This window comes from Lepisma saccharinum, chromosome 13 (assembly GCF_977018435.1).
Source record: "Lepisma saccharinum chromosome 13, izLepSacc3.1, whole genome shotgun sequence".
In the NCBI taxonomy this organism is placed as follows: Eukaryota; Metazoa; Arthropoda; class Insecta; order Zygentoma; family Lepismatidae; genus Lepisma; species Lepisma saccharinum.
In genome coordinates, this window is record NC_139241.1 from 60,798,671 (window position 1) to 60,813,191 (window position 14,521).

The 14,521-nt window shown below is 37.9% G+C and overlaps 1 long non-coding RNA gene across 1 annotated transcript; it reads right to left on the minus strand.

The window, feature by feature from the left end:
- Positions 1–2,450: 2,450 nt before the first annotated feature.
- Positions 2,451–14,160, minus strand: LOC145996982 (uncharacterized). The gene is made up of 2 exons (XR_014442843.1): positions 13,769–14,160; positions 2,451–3,240 (listed from the first exon to the last, which is right to left on the minus strand). It is a non-coding gene; the product is annotated as an uncharacterized LOC145996982 (long non-coding RNA).
- Positions 14,161–14,521: the final 361 nt, after the last annotated feature.

Consider the following 14,521-nt stretch of genomic DNA (forward strand, 5'->3'; position numbering starts at 1 on the left):
AAAAAAAAACTAACCAGACCGGAGCATGCTGTCAAAAGCACCACGCTCTGGAGCGGAGTGCTGTTGCCTCACGCTCTGCTCCGGATCGGAGCGTGCGTCCAAAAATCTGAACCACTCCGCTGCGGAGCGGAGTACTGCTGTATCACGCTCCGCTCCGGATCGGAGCGTGTGTCTCAAAAAGCTGAACCACTCCGCTCCGGAGTGGGTCTCTCAAGAAGTCGAACCACTCCGCTCTGGATCGGATTGCTGTCGTACCACTCCTCCGTACCTCCAGAGCGAGGAGCGGAGTAGAACTGACGCTTTGAAGTCGCTCCGGAGCGCTCCTTTAGTATGCTCCGCACTCCGCTCTGAAACCCTGGATGTAATATTACACGTGATACAGAAAACACACAAACATTAAGTTATTTCTTTAAAAAAAAAGTTATGGAAATTTCCATAAGCGAACTAGAAATATTTAATAAAAAAACATTTTTTAGTACCGAATTTGAAAATTCAGGCAGCAGGTGATTTGATCTTGCCCAGGACCCACAATATGTTGCTATGCCAATGGATAACAATGTACAATAATAACCATCTCTTCCACCCTGGACCCCTTAAAAGAGCTAATCCGTAGAGCATAGTTGTCTCCTGCTAAAAGAACCATATAGCTATTGTTCATATAAAGCAGTGCAATTGTATGTTCGGTGAGGTATCCAACTGAAATTCGCCCCTCCCAACAGTAATTTCTGGATCCGCCACTGCATAAGATTGATAAAAGAATTAGAGGAAACAAGGCATGGATGAACAGAGGAGAGACAACGAGCAAGAATAAAGTGGAAATAGGAGCCAGATAAGTCAAGATAATCAGAAAAGCAAGCAGAAGACAAGTTGGTTAAGTTTACATCAACAGTGGAGGACTTTATTTTGCCAGACAAGATGAAGAAGAAGGTGGAGACAAGTTTCAGAATGAGGGAAAAGAAGGCAAGAGTAGACAAAAGATGGAGGGAATTACCCAACAGTTGTGACTTCACAGCAGGTGCAGTAATATGGACATAAGATCACTTAAGAAGAAAATGAACAACATTTTATCAACATACATTGACTAACCATGTAAGATTGCAGTGGTGCAGGAACGTTTTTCGTTTTGGGGGGGGGGGGGAAGGTACAAAATTCAGGCTCCCATATATATAAACACACATACTACTGCACCTAGAAATACATTTCGGAGGGAAGGGGGAGTCCAACCAAGTGTTGCAATAAGAATAAGAATAAATATAAATATATTTAATTAAATATGTAAATTAATGTTGTATTGTTGTTATTACATGAATAGGTAAAATTGATTGATTGATTTGCTTTATTTTACTTCACTTTTTGTGCCCCTTTTGGCTAATTTGCGAATATGGGGATGAGTGATGATATGAGGAAATTGATGAATAGACACTCACAAACATCCTTCCCATGCCGGGATCCCTGGCATCGTAGCACAATGTGCTAACTAACCACTCCGCCACGCGGCCGGCTGATGAATAGGTAAAATATAGTAAAAGAATTGAGATATAACAGCACGTATTCATTACCTAGCTTACGTGTAGTTAAGATCGCAAAGATTTGCATAAAAACAACTGCCCTGGAAAGGAATTTAATGCCAAATAGAAAAAGAACTGAATATTTATTAAATAGCAAACAAGGCGTTAGATCCAATTAACAAAAAGTCAAGTTCCTGATTAATATTTTATGGATATTATCATTAGTTGTGTGCATAAATCTTTGGAACCCTTCAAAGCTATGAGCTAGATTCCTTGCCTTCCAATAAGTTCAGTGGAAATTACCATCGATTGTACTATAGCAAATGCTAACCAATTATATTTTGATTATTTACTTTTACTACTTAGTAAGTCTTTCGAGGGGTGGGGATCCGAACCCACTGGATCCACCCTAAATACGTCCTTGATACCTAGGTATAATGTGAAGCCATGGGAAATATGGGTACCCCTCCGTTCCTCCACCACTGTAAGATTGTGTGCATACATGTATCTGGGTAATGTAAGCCTGAAGAAATTTTGGAGAACCAGGATGAAAGGTCACAACAAGAATGAAGAACCTTTAAAAGTAATCGTATTATTTTGTAATGCCAAAAAACTGATATGCGTGTTCAGTGGCGGAGAGGGGGAGCAGTTGCTCCCCCCACACTTTTCGCCACTTTTCCTCCCCCTGAAATTTGAGAAAATCAATATTTTCAAATGAGAGCAGCATCAGGGGGGAGGGGGGGAAGCAAAAGCCATAAATGCAAACTCGCCTTAAAATGACCATGAATACCATATTTGTTCTAGAACATCTTTTAAAAATGGTAATTACAAAATATTTCAAAGTGTATTCTGCCCCTACCTAGAATTCAGCTAAGTTATATCCTCTTATACAATTGCAGCTCCTCTGGAAAAAAATCATATGTATGGAAAATAAAACATAAATTTATTGTCAATATATTAAAATTTATTCAGTGCCAAAAACTGAGTGTCGAAGTTCATGTTGGGATTGCAAAGTAAATGACTACTTAAAGAACACGTAACCATTTGACATCACTATCAAAGATAAAGAAAGAAAAGTGCATTGTTCCGTATATAAATAAAAAATATGTTGATATGCAAAGAATAAAAATAAAATTTCAGAGTTTTAACATTTTGCTGCAGATGTAAATAGCAAGTACTGTATTTAATGAAAACATTTTAAGAACAAGATGAGCATCAAAGGGGTGGCTAATAAATATGTTGATAAGTTAAGAGAAAGGAAATAGCTAACCAGTCCTCATGTTTTATTTATTCAGCTGAAAAATCTCATAAAAATATGATTGTTTTTAACAATTTAGCAAATAACCAGTTTCAAAGAGTAATCACATCATCTTGCAGTCTTCATAGAGTCAAGAATACTTACTTCTTGTAAAGCGTGAAACATTATATACATTAAGGGTTAGAAGACAAACACTAATCTGACAATGAATACCAGCTGTTCGAAGAGAAAAAGAATTGCAAACAAATGTCACAGATTGTAAACACAACATAGAAGCTATGAAAAAAAAAAAATAGAATGTTTATACAAGTATTTTCCAGGTATAGAAATTAACATATACATACAACAGGGTTACTTTAAAATAATTCATAGCTTAAGGCATCCATGTCCAGAAGGAACAACAGGAGGAGAAACGTAAGGTGGCATCTTCACATCCTTGTTGAGAATCACCTGCTCTGTTTAGGCGACGCTTGTCTGGAATGCAGAGAAACAGTATGCTGTTGCAATATGAACCGAATACATAAGAAAATCATAATTAATCAGATTAATCGGTATCTGTAAACATGATGTAATTCACTACAAAATTCAGCCATTTTGTTGTTATTCTTATGAATATAAACATATCATTCTATAGTTTTGTGAAGTAAATGTCTAAATACCTAATTTTTTCAATGGCAAACTGCAGACACCTGATTATGTACATTAAATAGGGCCATGTCCGAAAGGTGCAAGACCGTACTTGAAGTGAGCATACTTTGAGAATGGTCTCGCAGTGCGGACTTGAAGTCGTGGACTGGAAGTGAAAGTCTTTCGAACTGCACTTCGACAGCAGCACCAAATACGATCAATAGATATAACCGAGGATACGTTTGTTCGCCACTTGTTTTACACCACAGAAATCACATAGCATTTGCAAATGTTCTTATACATACATTTCTGCACATTAGAAGAACTGCAACCAACAACTTGCTGGCTTTCTACCTCCGTGATTTCAAACAAATGAACAACAAGTCCACTTGTCATATGACCAAGCCATCAACTTGGCGTGCCCTGCTCTGTGGTCTTGATACCTTGTGAGCTTGGTGCTTTCGAACTACACTACGTGACGTCACTTCCGTCAAGACCATACTTCAAGTCTGCACTTTGTACCTTTCGGAAACAGCCTCCGTATCCATGGTGTATCTTGAACATTTCTTCTGGGAAGAAAGGCTCCAGTACAGAGGCGTGGCGTGCATGTAACCGGTGTTACCGCAGGTAACAGAAAAATATAAAGAAATTAAAAAGTTTTTTTCTTAATAAAATAACAACATTGTTAAATAAGTTAACCGAGTTGAATGTATATTGCAGAGGACATTTTTTCTGCAGCTGACAAAAGCGAAGAGACAGGCCGTTCCGCTACCCTCAAGAGGCAACACGAGGAAAGGGCGCCAATGCAAGGGAACAGCGGGAAAAGACTTGAGGAGGCAAGTGTGCTACGGAGTTTTCATATTCCTGTTTAGGGGCCTTGTTGCCGCTGCGGCCTACAGGATCAGCAAGTGTTGTCACGTTGGATTTCCAGAAAAGAGCTAAATTCCGCCTAAAACGAAGATACTATTTCTCTGAAGCAACAAGAGCTAGACTGCAAAGCCAAAGCCGGATTTAATTACAACTGAACCCGTTTATGTAATAGACGAAAAGATAAGTACTTGATGCGATTCGTGATTTGGACAAACCTTGCTCCAAAAAACCAAGTTGGCAACAGTAGAACGTACATCTGGACTTCCACCACTGGAGGAGGGGAATTCTGTCGTCTGCTCAACGCAGAAACGTCAAACTTACCCAAATGTGTGCTTCTTCTTCCCCTTTCCACCTCTTTGCAAAGAAACAGAAATGGTTGACAAGGCTCGACTACTATTCACTGGATTTTCGCGATAACTCTCTCATGAGTGGTAGTTCTTTCTAGGAGTGATTGTGGCTAAATAAATTACTGAGTGGATTGAAAGAAAAAAGAATGAAATGAACAAAAATCCAGATCAAAGGCATTTTTTTTTGGGGGGGGGGGTTAGGGTGGAGATGATAACGTCTGATGGCCGCGACCGGTAACACTTTTGACAAAGTCACGCCACGCCACTGCTCCAGTAGTATGCTGATGTAATGTTAATCATAAGAGCTACTGAAAAATATTGTGGTATATGGTCATACACACTGATTTAGATTTACTTCATTAACGCAAACAATTATTTGTTTTTATTGCCACCCATGGAAAAAAGTGTCCATATGGCATACCACTGTAGTCAACGAATTGCATAGTACTTTGTCACCAGGGAACAGATTTATATGTAAATACATATTTATGTATAAAGCTGAAATGAGTTAAATTTTGTATTATCTTGTTCATCATGGCATGCAGACTCAAAAAAAAATCAGTTTTTACGTTCCATATTTGTACATATATTAGGTTTTGGCTCATATTTGAGTTATTTTTGCATATTATTTCCATATTTCAAAACATTTCTCAACATATACTTCATATTCGTGCAATAACTACATGTCCCAGTTTGATCGAAACAGTTGGGTGAATTTCTTGCGAAAAACTGACAAAGTCTGAAGTGATAGTCAACAATAAAGAATGAGAGCTAAAGCATTGGCTCCTGGTTGTTACAAACTATATTTTGGCAATGTAGGAAGAGAGCCAAGACGAGCAGCCCATTAAGGCTAACCCCATCCTTGATACTAGTTGTGTACCTGACAGCAACGATTTCGTGGCAAGACAGTCACTGTAATACGTAGTTAGAATGCCAAGAATGTATTTTATGTAGCTCGTGTAGTCTTTTATATTATTAAAAAGGTAAATTTTTACAATTTTAAATCCATATTTAACCCCATGTTTTGGTGAAATTAAATAAATACGTATTTACATATTTAACACATTTGTACTACATATAAATCAGTTTCCTGTTTATCACTTTTACAACATAATATTGATGCACTCATTTTCGCAAAGAAGAAACACACTTTGGATGAAGTGAAAGAGAATTCGCTGAATAATATCGACCGAATTCCATCTTCTGCAAATGTTCTGTATATATATATTATGTTCTGTATATATATATATATATATATATATATATATATATATATATATATATACATACACACACACACACATACATATATATATATATATATATATATATATATATATATATATAAATGCACTATTAAGTGAGGTGAGTGTAGAATTAGAAAAAAAAAAGCATTAATTACATGTGCACATGTGTTTTCAAAACTGCTCCAAAGACAGATCTCATCCATATTACAAGGGCCGTACCGAAAGTAATGCAAAAGTGGTCATAACCTCTTTATTAACTGATGTAGATCGTTAAAAGTGCACATGTAGTTGGAGTGACTCTTCCTTTATACAGGTGTTTCAGATTCATTGTCTTCTTTGCAAGTGAATAATGTATTCCAAGCAGAAGCAATATGCTGTCATCGAGTTCTTGACAAAGGAGGGGTGCAGGCTGTCCGACATCCACAGAAGGCAACAGAATGTGTACAGCAATGACACCATTGCCACGAGCAATGTGCACAGGTGGATTAAGAAGTTTACAGAAGGGAAACCAGCATTGAAGACAAACCGCTCAGTGGGAGACCATCAACTGCGACCACTGACACGAATCATCAGCGAGAGGAAGAGTTGATTCGCGTGGACAGACGTGTCACAATCTGTGAGCTTGCTGAACAACTGAACTGTGGTCACAATGCCATACAGAAGATGGTAGAAAGCTTGGGGTATCAGAAAGTGTGTGCGAAGTGGCTCGGCAGTTGACATTCACCATGACAATGCACGACCACACAAACAAATCACGTGATCAGCAACCCCAGATATGGCACCCTCCAACTTCCACTTGTTTGGTCCAATAAAGAAGTCTCTTTGGGGACAACGATTTGATGACACAGACGAGGTGAAAGTGGCTGTGAAGAAGTGGATACGACAGTGCACACCGGACTTTTTTTCAAAAAGAATTCGAGAGTTGGGTTCAACAATGGCGCAAATGCATCTCTTAAAATATAGACTATATTGAGAAGCTGGTTTGTATAGAGGAAAAGTCTCTCCAACAACATGTGCAATTTGAACGATCTACATCAGTTAATAAAGAGGTTATGACCACTTTTGCATTACTTTCGGTACGGACCTCGTACATTCAGATTAATTCACTATAAAATTCTTAAGCAGATAGTGAAAGCAGTAAAACAGGTGATGAAAAAAAAAACAGACGTTATTGCATTTTTTAAAGTTTAAAGTGATTGTATTTTTTCACTAACATATACACACATAAGTATAGAATCATTAGTAACAGTTCCAATTGTGTAATGATTTTCACAAGTTGCAAAAGTGGATAAGGAAGGGATTGGAAATACTGGAAATGATTGTGGAATTAAATTTGAAGTTCATAGAAACTAAATTGTGCTTTATTAAAGATACTGAAAGTATTAATTTGTGAGAAACTATGTTGGTCAAGTGACCATATTCCTTTTCCTTTCCCTTCTTGGAAAAAGTCCCCTCCCCCTTTTTCCAAAAAAAATCTGGGTATGCCCATGGGAAATACAAATTTCATATAGCCTACTTCTAAATTTTATGTTTAAAATTAATATTCAAGATAAAAGTCAACTCAATTATAATTTTTCTTGTCTGTGCAGGAAGCAGTATGGGATGGAGTGCTTAATTTCTCTGACACCCTTACTGCAAAGTCTGACCCACAGACACAGCTGAATCTTAATTTTTACTGTGCAGAGACAGACAGGAATAAACACTGCATGACCATTCACGTGCATAAGATGCAGAAAAATACAGGGCACCCAGTCGCCATTGCACCTGAATTTTCAAATAGTTCTAAATTAATTTTTTTTGAATTTTCGAGTTCACTTATGGAAATGTCCATTACTTTTTTTTAAAAAAAAAATAACGAGTATAGTATGTGTTTTATAATTTTTTGTGTTTTATGGATCATGTGTATAATTTAATTATCATAATAAACATGGCCTAATAGTTATTCATGCTGTTACTGGTAGAGCGTTCCTTAGACCACTCTGGTGCAAGAATTAATTAATTTTTAATCCAAAATTGTATTAAATCGTGTTCGTCACCGGGGGAAATTATACATTATGCATGGGTAGCTGACGGATAGCCCCATGAACCATTTACGGATAGCCCCACGAACCATTATGCACTGTAGCTGACTGATAGCTCCACGAACCATTTACGGATAGCCCCACGAACCATTTCCATAAGGTTAGGTTAGGCAAGCATAGTAAAAAAAAAAAAATGAGTTTGAAACACTGACAGTGGGTTATGTCATCGAACGTGCGGAGTGGGATATTTCTCTTGAAAAATATATGATTTGCCGCTCAAATAGATTCCACGATGAAAGAAAATACCTCCACGAACGTTGGGAAGCTTGGAGAAACTCATTTCTGTAAGTAGTTTCTTCTGTAAAAATGAAGAAATGTGTCTCTGATATAACGAACTGTTACCGAAATAAGCACTTTTGATATTATAAACTTGCATTTTGTGCAAAGCGACATTATGCCATTGTTTCCATTATTTACCTGCAGATGTTGCGAGCGTCAAAAGTCACACGGTCTCGCCAGTGTTTCCAAACGTGCCTTTTTTTTATGAGAATTTTTTTTTAACTATGCTTACCTAACCTAACCTTGCCGGAAATGGTCCGTGGGGCTATCGTGAATGGTTCGTGGGGTTATCGTGAATGGTTTTTGGGGCTATCCATCCATGGTTCGTGGGACTATTGTGAATGGTTTTTGGGCTATCCGTCAATGGTTTGTGATGACATCATGAACACGAAAGTAGGTATTTTTTGGTTAAGAAGGTAGAAACACTGCATACCACTCCACAGCTGTGCGCGTCATATTGTATGTTCCGCAACGGAAGAAAGGAACCAAAAGAATTACTTGTAATGTGAAAAATCGATGTTTTTTCGTGTAAAAAGCATAATGGCACCTTCAACTATGTTCCGCAATACATAATTGGTAAGTACAAACCATCCGAAACACAAAATATCCGATTTTAATGTACTCCGATATAACAGACATTTGACCTTATTTCTTGTTGTGCAGCATTCTACGGTGAGAAAATACCTCCATGAACTTTCAAAATGCTACAGAAACTCATTTCCGTAAGTAGTTTCGGGTCGGGTACCCTATTCTACACCCTCGAATTTTGAAATTTTTTCTTTTTCATTATGAACATTATTTGATCCTATTTGTAAATAAAAAAAATTGGAGCGCGGAAAGAAGTATTTACGACTGTACAGCCGTTTAAAGTTGAAATTTTGTCGTTTGAAATGGTTCGCAATTATTTCCAATTTCTAGATCGTGATACTAACACGACACCAAATTTTAACTATCGATCTCAACCTAACTGAACTAACCTATCCACGCGCCAATGGTTCGTGGGGCTAGCGCCAATGGTTCGTGGGGCTAGCGTCAATGGTTCGTGGGGCTAGCGTCAATGGTTCGTGGGGCTAGCGTCAATGGTTCGTGGGGCTAGTGCCAATGGTTCGTGGGGCTAACGCCAATGGTTCGTGGGGCTAGCACCAATGGTTCGTAGGGCTAGCGCCAATGGTTCGTGGGGCTAGCGCCAATGGTTCGTGGGGCTAGCGCCAATGGTTCGTGAGGCTAGCGCCAATGGTTCGTGGGCCTAGCGCCAATGGTTCGTGGGGCTAGCGCCAATGGTTCGTGGGCCTAGCGCCAATGGTTCGTGGGGCTAAGTTCCCTGTAAGTCAATTACAATGTCCCGTATGCCTCGTCGAACAAAGTCCTCTATGTCCTTCATCCGTTGAACGTGTGTCAATCTCATATTTAGTCCTTTTGTCTTAATTCAATGTCACACAAATCAATTCCAATGTCTAAAGTCGCACAAAACAATTGCAATGTCTCAAATATCCAATCCGCCAATAAATTACATAAATAATATATTGAAATCACAAATTATCCCATTGCACAAGTCATTCATAACAAGAAAAAATTGCAAATTATCCCATTGCACAAGTCAAAGATAAGAAGAAAAAGAAAATGTTCAGACGTGCGCCTGTGACACAGGGACGGCGACAGAGGTGGGCACGGGTGGGCAAGCGCCCACTCAAAAATTCCTGTGCCCACCGATTGCCCACCCAATCAAATTCAATAAGTACATATACTTGGAGATATATGAATGATTCAATAAATAAGTGTATTCTGGTGTTCATAACATGTACATTTAACTTGTGAATATTATCTATGCTAGAAATGTTCACATATCATCTTATATAAAGCCAATTTTCTCATTAGAAAGTGAAAGTAATTACTAGAGCTATTGAAACAAAAACTGTGATCAAATGAATACTTCCATGATTAAAAGCAGCTAGTAGGCTTTGGATGCTCAACGTTTTGCAGGGTATGATCAAGATTAGATCAGAATTTAGGGTAAACTTGAGGACTGCAGCTGCAGGCCTTCACTGGGTAAGACTGCTTTGAAAAGTACCACATAATGAAAAAAATTAGGTACTTCGGATGTGGTAAAAAATATAATAACAAACCACACCATGTAACTTGGCAAGAAGTTATAACTGAAACTGTGTAGAGGGGATTGGAGTGAGGCCTTGGTGCTGTAAGCTCCGGGCCTCCACATACGTATATAAATCCCAGCCTGGGTATGGTTAAAATAATCTCCAAATAACCAAATAAAAACATCATCTTAGCGTTACTTCTCCAGCAACACAATAAATTATTTCGACTTTTTTAAAATATTATTATTATTATTAGAATAATTTTATCAAGAAGACTTAGATGGACAGGCCACGTGACACGAATGGCAGAGGAAAGAAAAGTTTACAGGATTCTTGTTGGGAAACCTGATGGTAAGAGACCAGTAGGAAGGCCAAGACGAAGATGGAGGGATAACGTTGAGATGGACATACAAGAAATTGGTAAGGATAGGAAAGATTGGATTAATCTTGCCCCGGATAGAAATAGATGGAAGGCTTGTGTTTCTGCAGCCATAAACCTTCGGATTGCTAGAGAGTATAGTATAGTTTTAATTAGCTCTGCATTGAAATTCCAGAAGTGTACTTCTTTTTTATTTCATTACAATTTTTATATACCTGTCATCTTCAAATATCAATATGGTATGCAAAATATCAACTTTATATTCGTTCTACTAATAAGAACGAATCACAATAATCACTACAATACCGAAGTGAATACATTTTAATAAACCACTTATGTATGGAAAAAGCTACAGAATTATTCAATTGCTAATGACTGGCTTATCATATTTATCCTCTTTCGACACACAAAGTTTGCCACACGAATCAGCCGAAAATGTCGACAGAATCTGCAGATGCAGCTGAAGTAAAGAAAAAAGTTGTCACGAAGTATCCAGAAGACGATTTTGTTAGTTTGTTCTTAAGCCCACTTCTATGCTCAGATGGGCTAATCGGGACTAAACCTACAGTTTAACGTGTAGTCCGAACCAGTGTGCATTGTGCTTCCACCAGAAGAGGGGGAGTTCAACACATGACGTCTTCATTATAATGCGACAGTGTTATGCCATTGGGAAAAAATATATACAGAAAGAAATCGCACCAAACGCGTCGTTTTATCACCACAGAAGATGCGTCCATTTTAAGAGGGTGATTGTCTGAGACAAATTGAGACTTTCGGAAAATAACGTCATTGTTCACGGAATTAGCTGCCTTGATCCACTAATGAAACGCTGTGCAATTGAAACTACAACCTCAACTTTCTAAGAGGTACGAGCTAATGAAACTCCATTTTTGGAAGAGTAAGTTCTGGTTGATTTGTTTTATTTTAAGTAATTTCAATGGTGATTAGATGAAAGTAACGAAGGGGAGAAAACAAATACATTCTGACACTCAAAATACAAACCCTCATAAATTATTACTTTGACAGTGGTTCCAGGCTCCAGGGACTCGTTGCCCTGAAAGAATTAAGTTTCCAGGGTATGCTGCACAGGTTGACATTCTAGTGTATTCGAAATGGTCACGCCATACAACCCAATTCATCTATAAAAAATAGATGAATTATTGCTGTTACGGTGATCAACTTTGATGAATTCCTTGTCCTGAATCATTTTGTTACCTCAAAAAAGTTCATGTAACCATACGTGTGTTGTGTTGCTCCTCTCACATTAGGTACATGAGAGTTCAGAAAACGAATAGCAACTTAGCTAATAATTTCTTCAATTCTGAACAGATTTTTCAGTCTCACTTGTTTATTACATATGAGTGATATTTTGTCAAAATAGCCTTTCATTGGCTTAGAAATACTTCATGAACAATGAACAAAGAATTGGATTTCCGTGTGTGTTTTAAATCATTCCTAATAAGACGTTCATTTTAATCCAAACATGCAGTGGCGGCGATTAGAAGGAGCGGGAAGTGGGGGATGCAGTACCCCCGCCACATTTTGCCACTTTTTGCACCCGCACTATGACCTCTTTATGCTAAGCCTTTTCTATCAAGAAAAAGTATATTGTCCTTGCCCCTCAAATGTTGGCACCCGATCGCCGCTACTACAAACATTCAGATAGATTTGTCAGTTGTGCAAACCTTGTAATCTAAGAAAAGTGATCCCCAAAGGAGTAAGAAAACTCTTTTAGTTATAAACTCATACAATGAAAATACTATGCTCAGGAACATGTCTTCAATTACGAGAAACTTCACGATTGTCTACCATCGCACTTTATATCACTGTCGCTCCGGCTCCCCTTGGTGAAGTGGTTAGCACATCGCGCTACGACGCCAGGGGTCCTGGGTTCGAATCCCTACCTGGACATAGATGTTTGTGAGTGAGTGTTCATTCATCAATTTCATCATGTCATCACTCATCCCCATCTTCGCAAATTAGCCAAAAGTGGCACAATAAGCGAAGTAAAATGAAGCAAATCAATCAACCAATCAAATCAATCTATCACTGTCGCCGAATACACAAAATCAAGTATGTGCCTTGTATTTGCAACACAAGCTTAAATCTAATTCACATTTATTTCACTGTATTAACATGCATGAAATAATGTGGTTAGAATGTATGGCTGCACATGCTAACACTTCCCTGAAATAATTGTGTTCATCAGAGACAAAGCGAATGGAAATGGAACAAGCTGGGAGGATAGATTAGAAAAGAATAAAGAGGAAAACAGGATAAGGAAAAGGAAAAGATGTAAGAGGAGAATGGGGAGTGTAAGAGAGAGGGTGATACATACGACTTACATACACACATATACTACTATATATGGTCTTACATTTATACTGCCCACCCTAATCTATCAATATGGGGCTTCTGCCCACCCAGTCGAAAATTTCTGGCGCCGTCCCTGCTGTGACATGAATCCAAGATGCGCCATGATCAAATCCCTGCAAAACCGTTTCGACGTTACATAAGGAATCTAAATATTGAAAAACGTAAGTTTCCTAGCACGTAGATCTAAAAAAAAATACTTTCCGCGCTATTTAGAAACATCGTTTCTTATGAAGAAAATGGTAACAACGAGAATATTTGAAATGTGCGAAAAATCGAGGGTGTAGAAAAGGGTACCCGAGCCGTAGTTTCTTCTGTAAAACTGAAGAGATGTGTCTCCAATATAACAGACATTTACCACAATATTTTTCAAATACTTAAGAATACTTAAGACAGCACAACTTAAGAATACAGTCACTTGCACAATCTACTTTTCACGACATAATATCTAACATTAATACTCATAATAATTAATATATTATGGATCTTTAAAAAAGCACAAATTAGTTTCTCTGAACTTCCAACTTACTTTCATTTCCAGTACTATTTTCCTTATCTTCCAGTGCAACTTAATAAAATCATTACACAATCGGAACTGTTACCGTTATTAGAGATCCTGCTATTATGTTCGTATATGTTAGTATAAGAAAAAGCATGAAGAATAATTATCTTAAATGCAATTACTTGTCAAAATAATATACTTTACCCATACTAGATGACGGACATTAGAGAGATTCCAGTTTTGCTATAATGCATCCATACCAGATCTTCTCCGTGCATAGCATCCCAGGCATGCACAAATTCCAACAATGCTAATTCCTAATCCCAGAATCAATGCCAAGGCATCTCCAAAATCAAATCCTGATGATGCTTGAACAAATGGAACTAAAGCCAGCAGCAATACGAATATGTATTTGTACATTTTTCGTCGAATCGAATACAATTCAGGCACTTGAAATTATCTACCAGTTAATAACAAATCGTTTGCACAGTTCTTGCTTCTGTAATGCTTGCAGAACCGTTATAAAATAACTTCTTATAGGCACAAATGACACACCTTCCACATCATTCTATAGTAAGCCTTCGGTTTTCGTTGACTCGAAGTCGCTCAAAACAAAACATAATCGAAAATACATTCAACATGTGATTTCCGTTACGTCATATAAGAGCAGTGTTGCCACAGCAAACCGAACACTTTTCCCTTTACTATTTCAAAATTACCCCTTTTCTTGCAGTTTGACCAAGAAGAGAAAACCCCTGTGACGCTGTCGTCGAATTTTCAACCGCAAGCACAGACAATTTACAGAATTTGTCTGTGGTTGGAATGTGATTCCCGAGTATTGAGATTATTGTCATAAGGAAATATTCCCTTTCAAGAACACATTAAACAGATGTACCAGAGATAAACGTTTATCTGTGGATGTACACAGTGGCATGCCCAGGATTTTAGAAAGGGAGG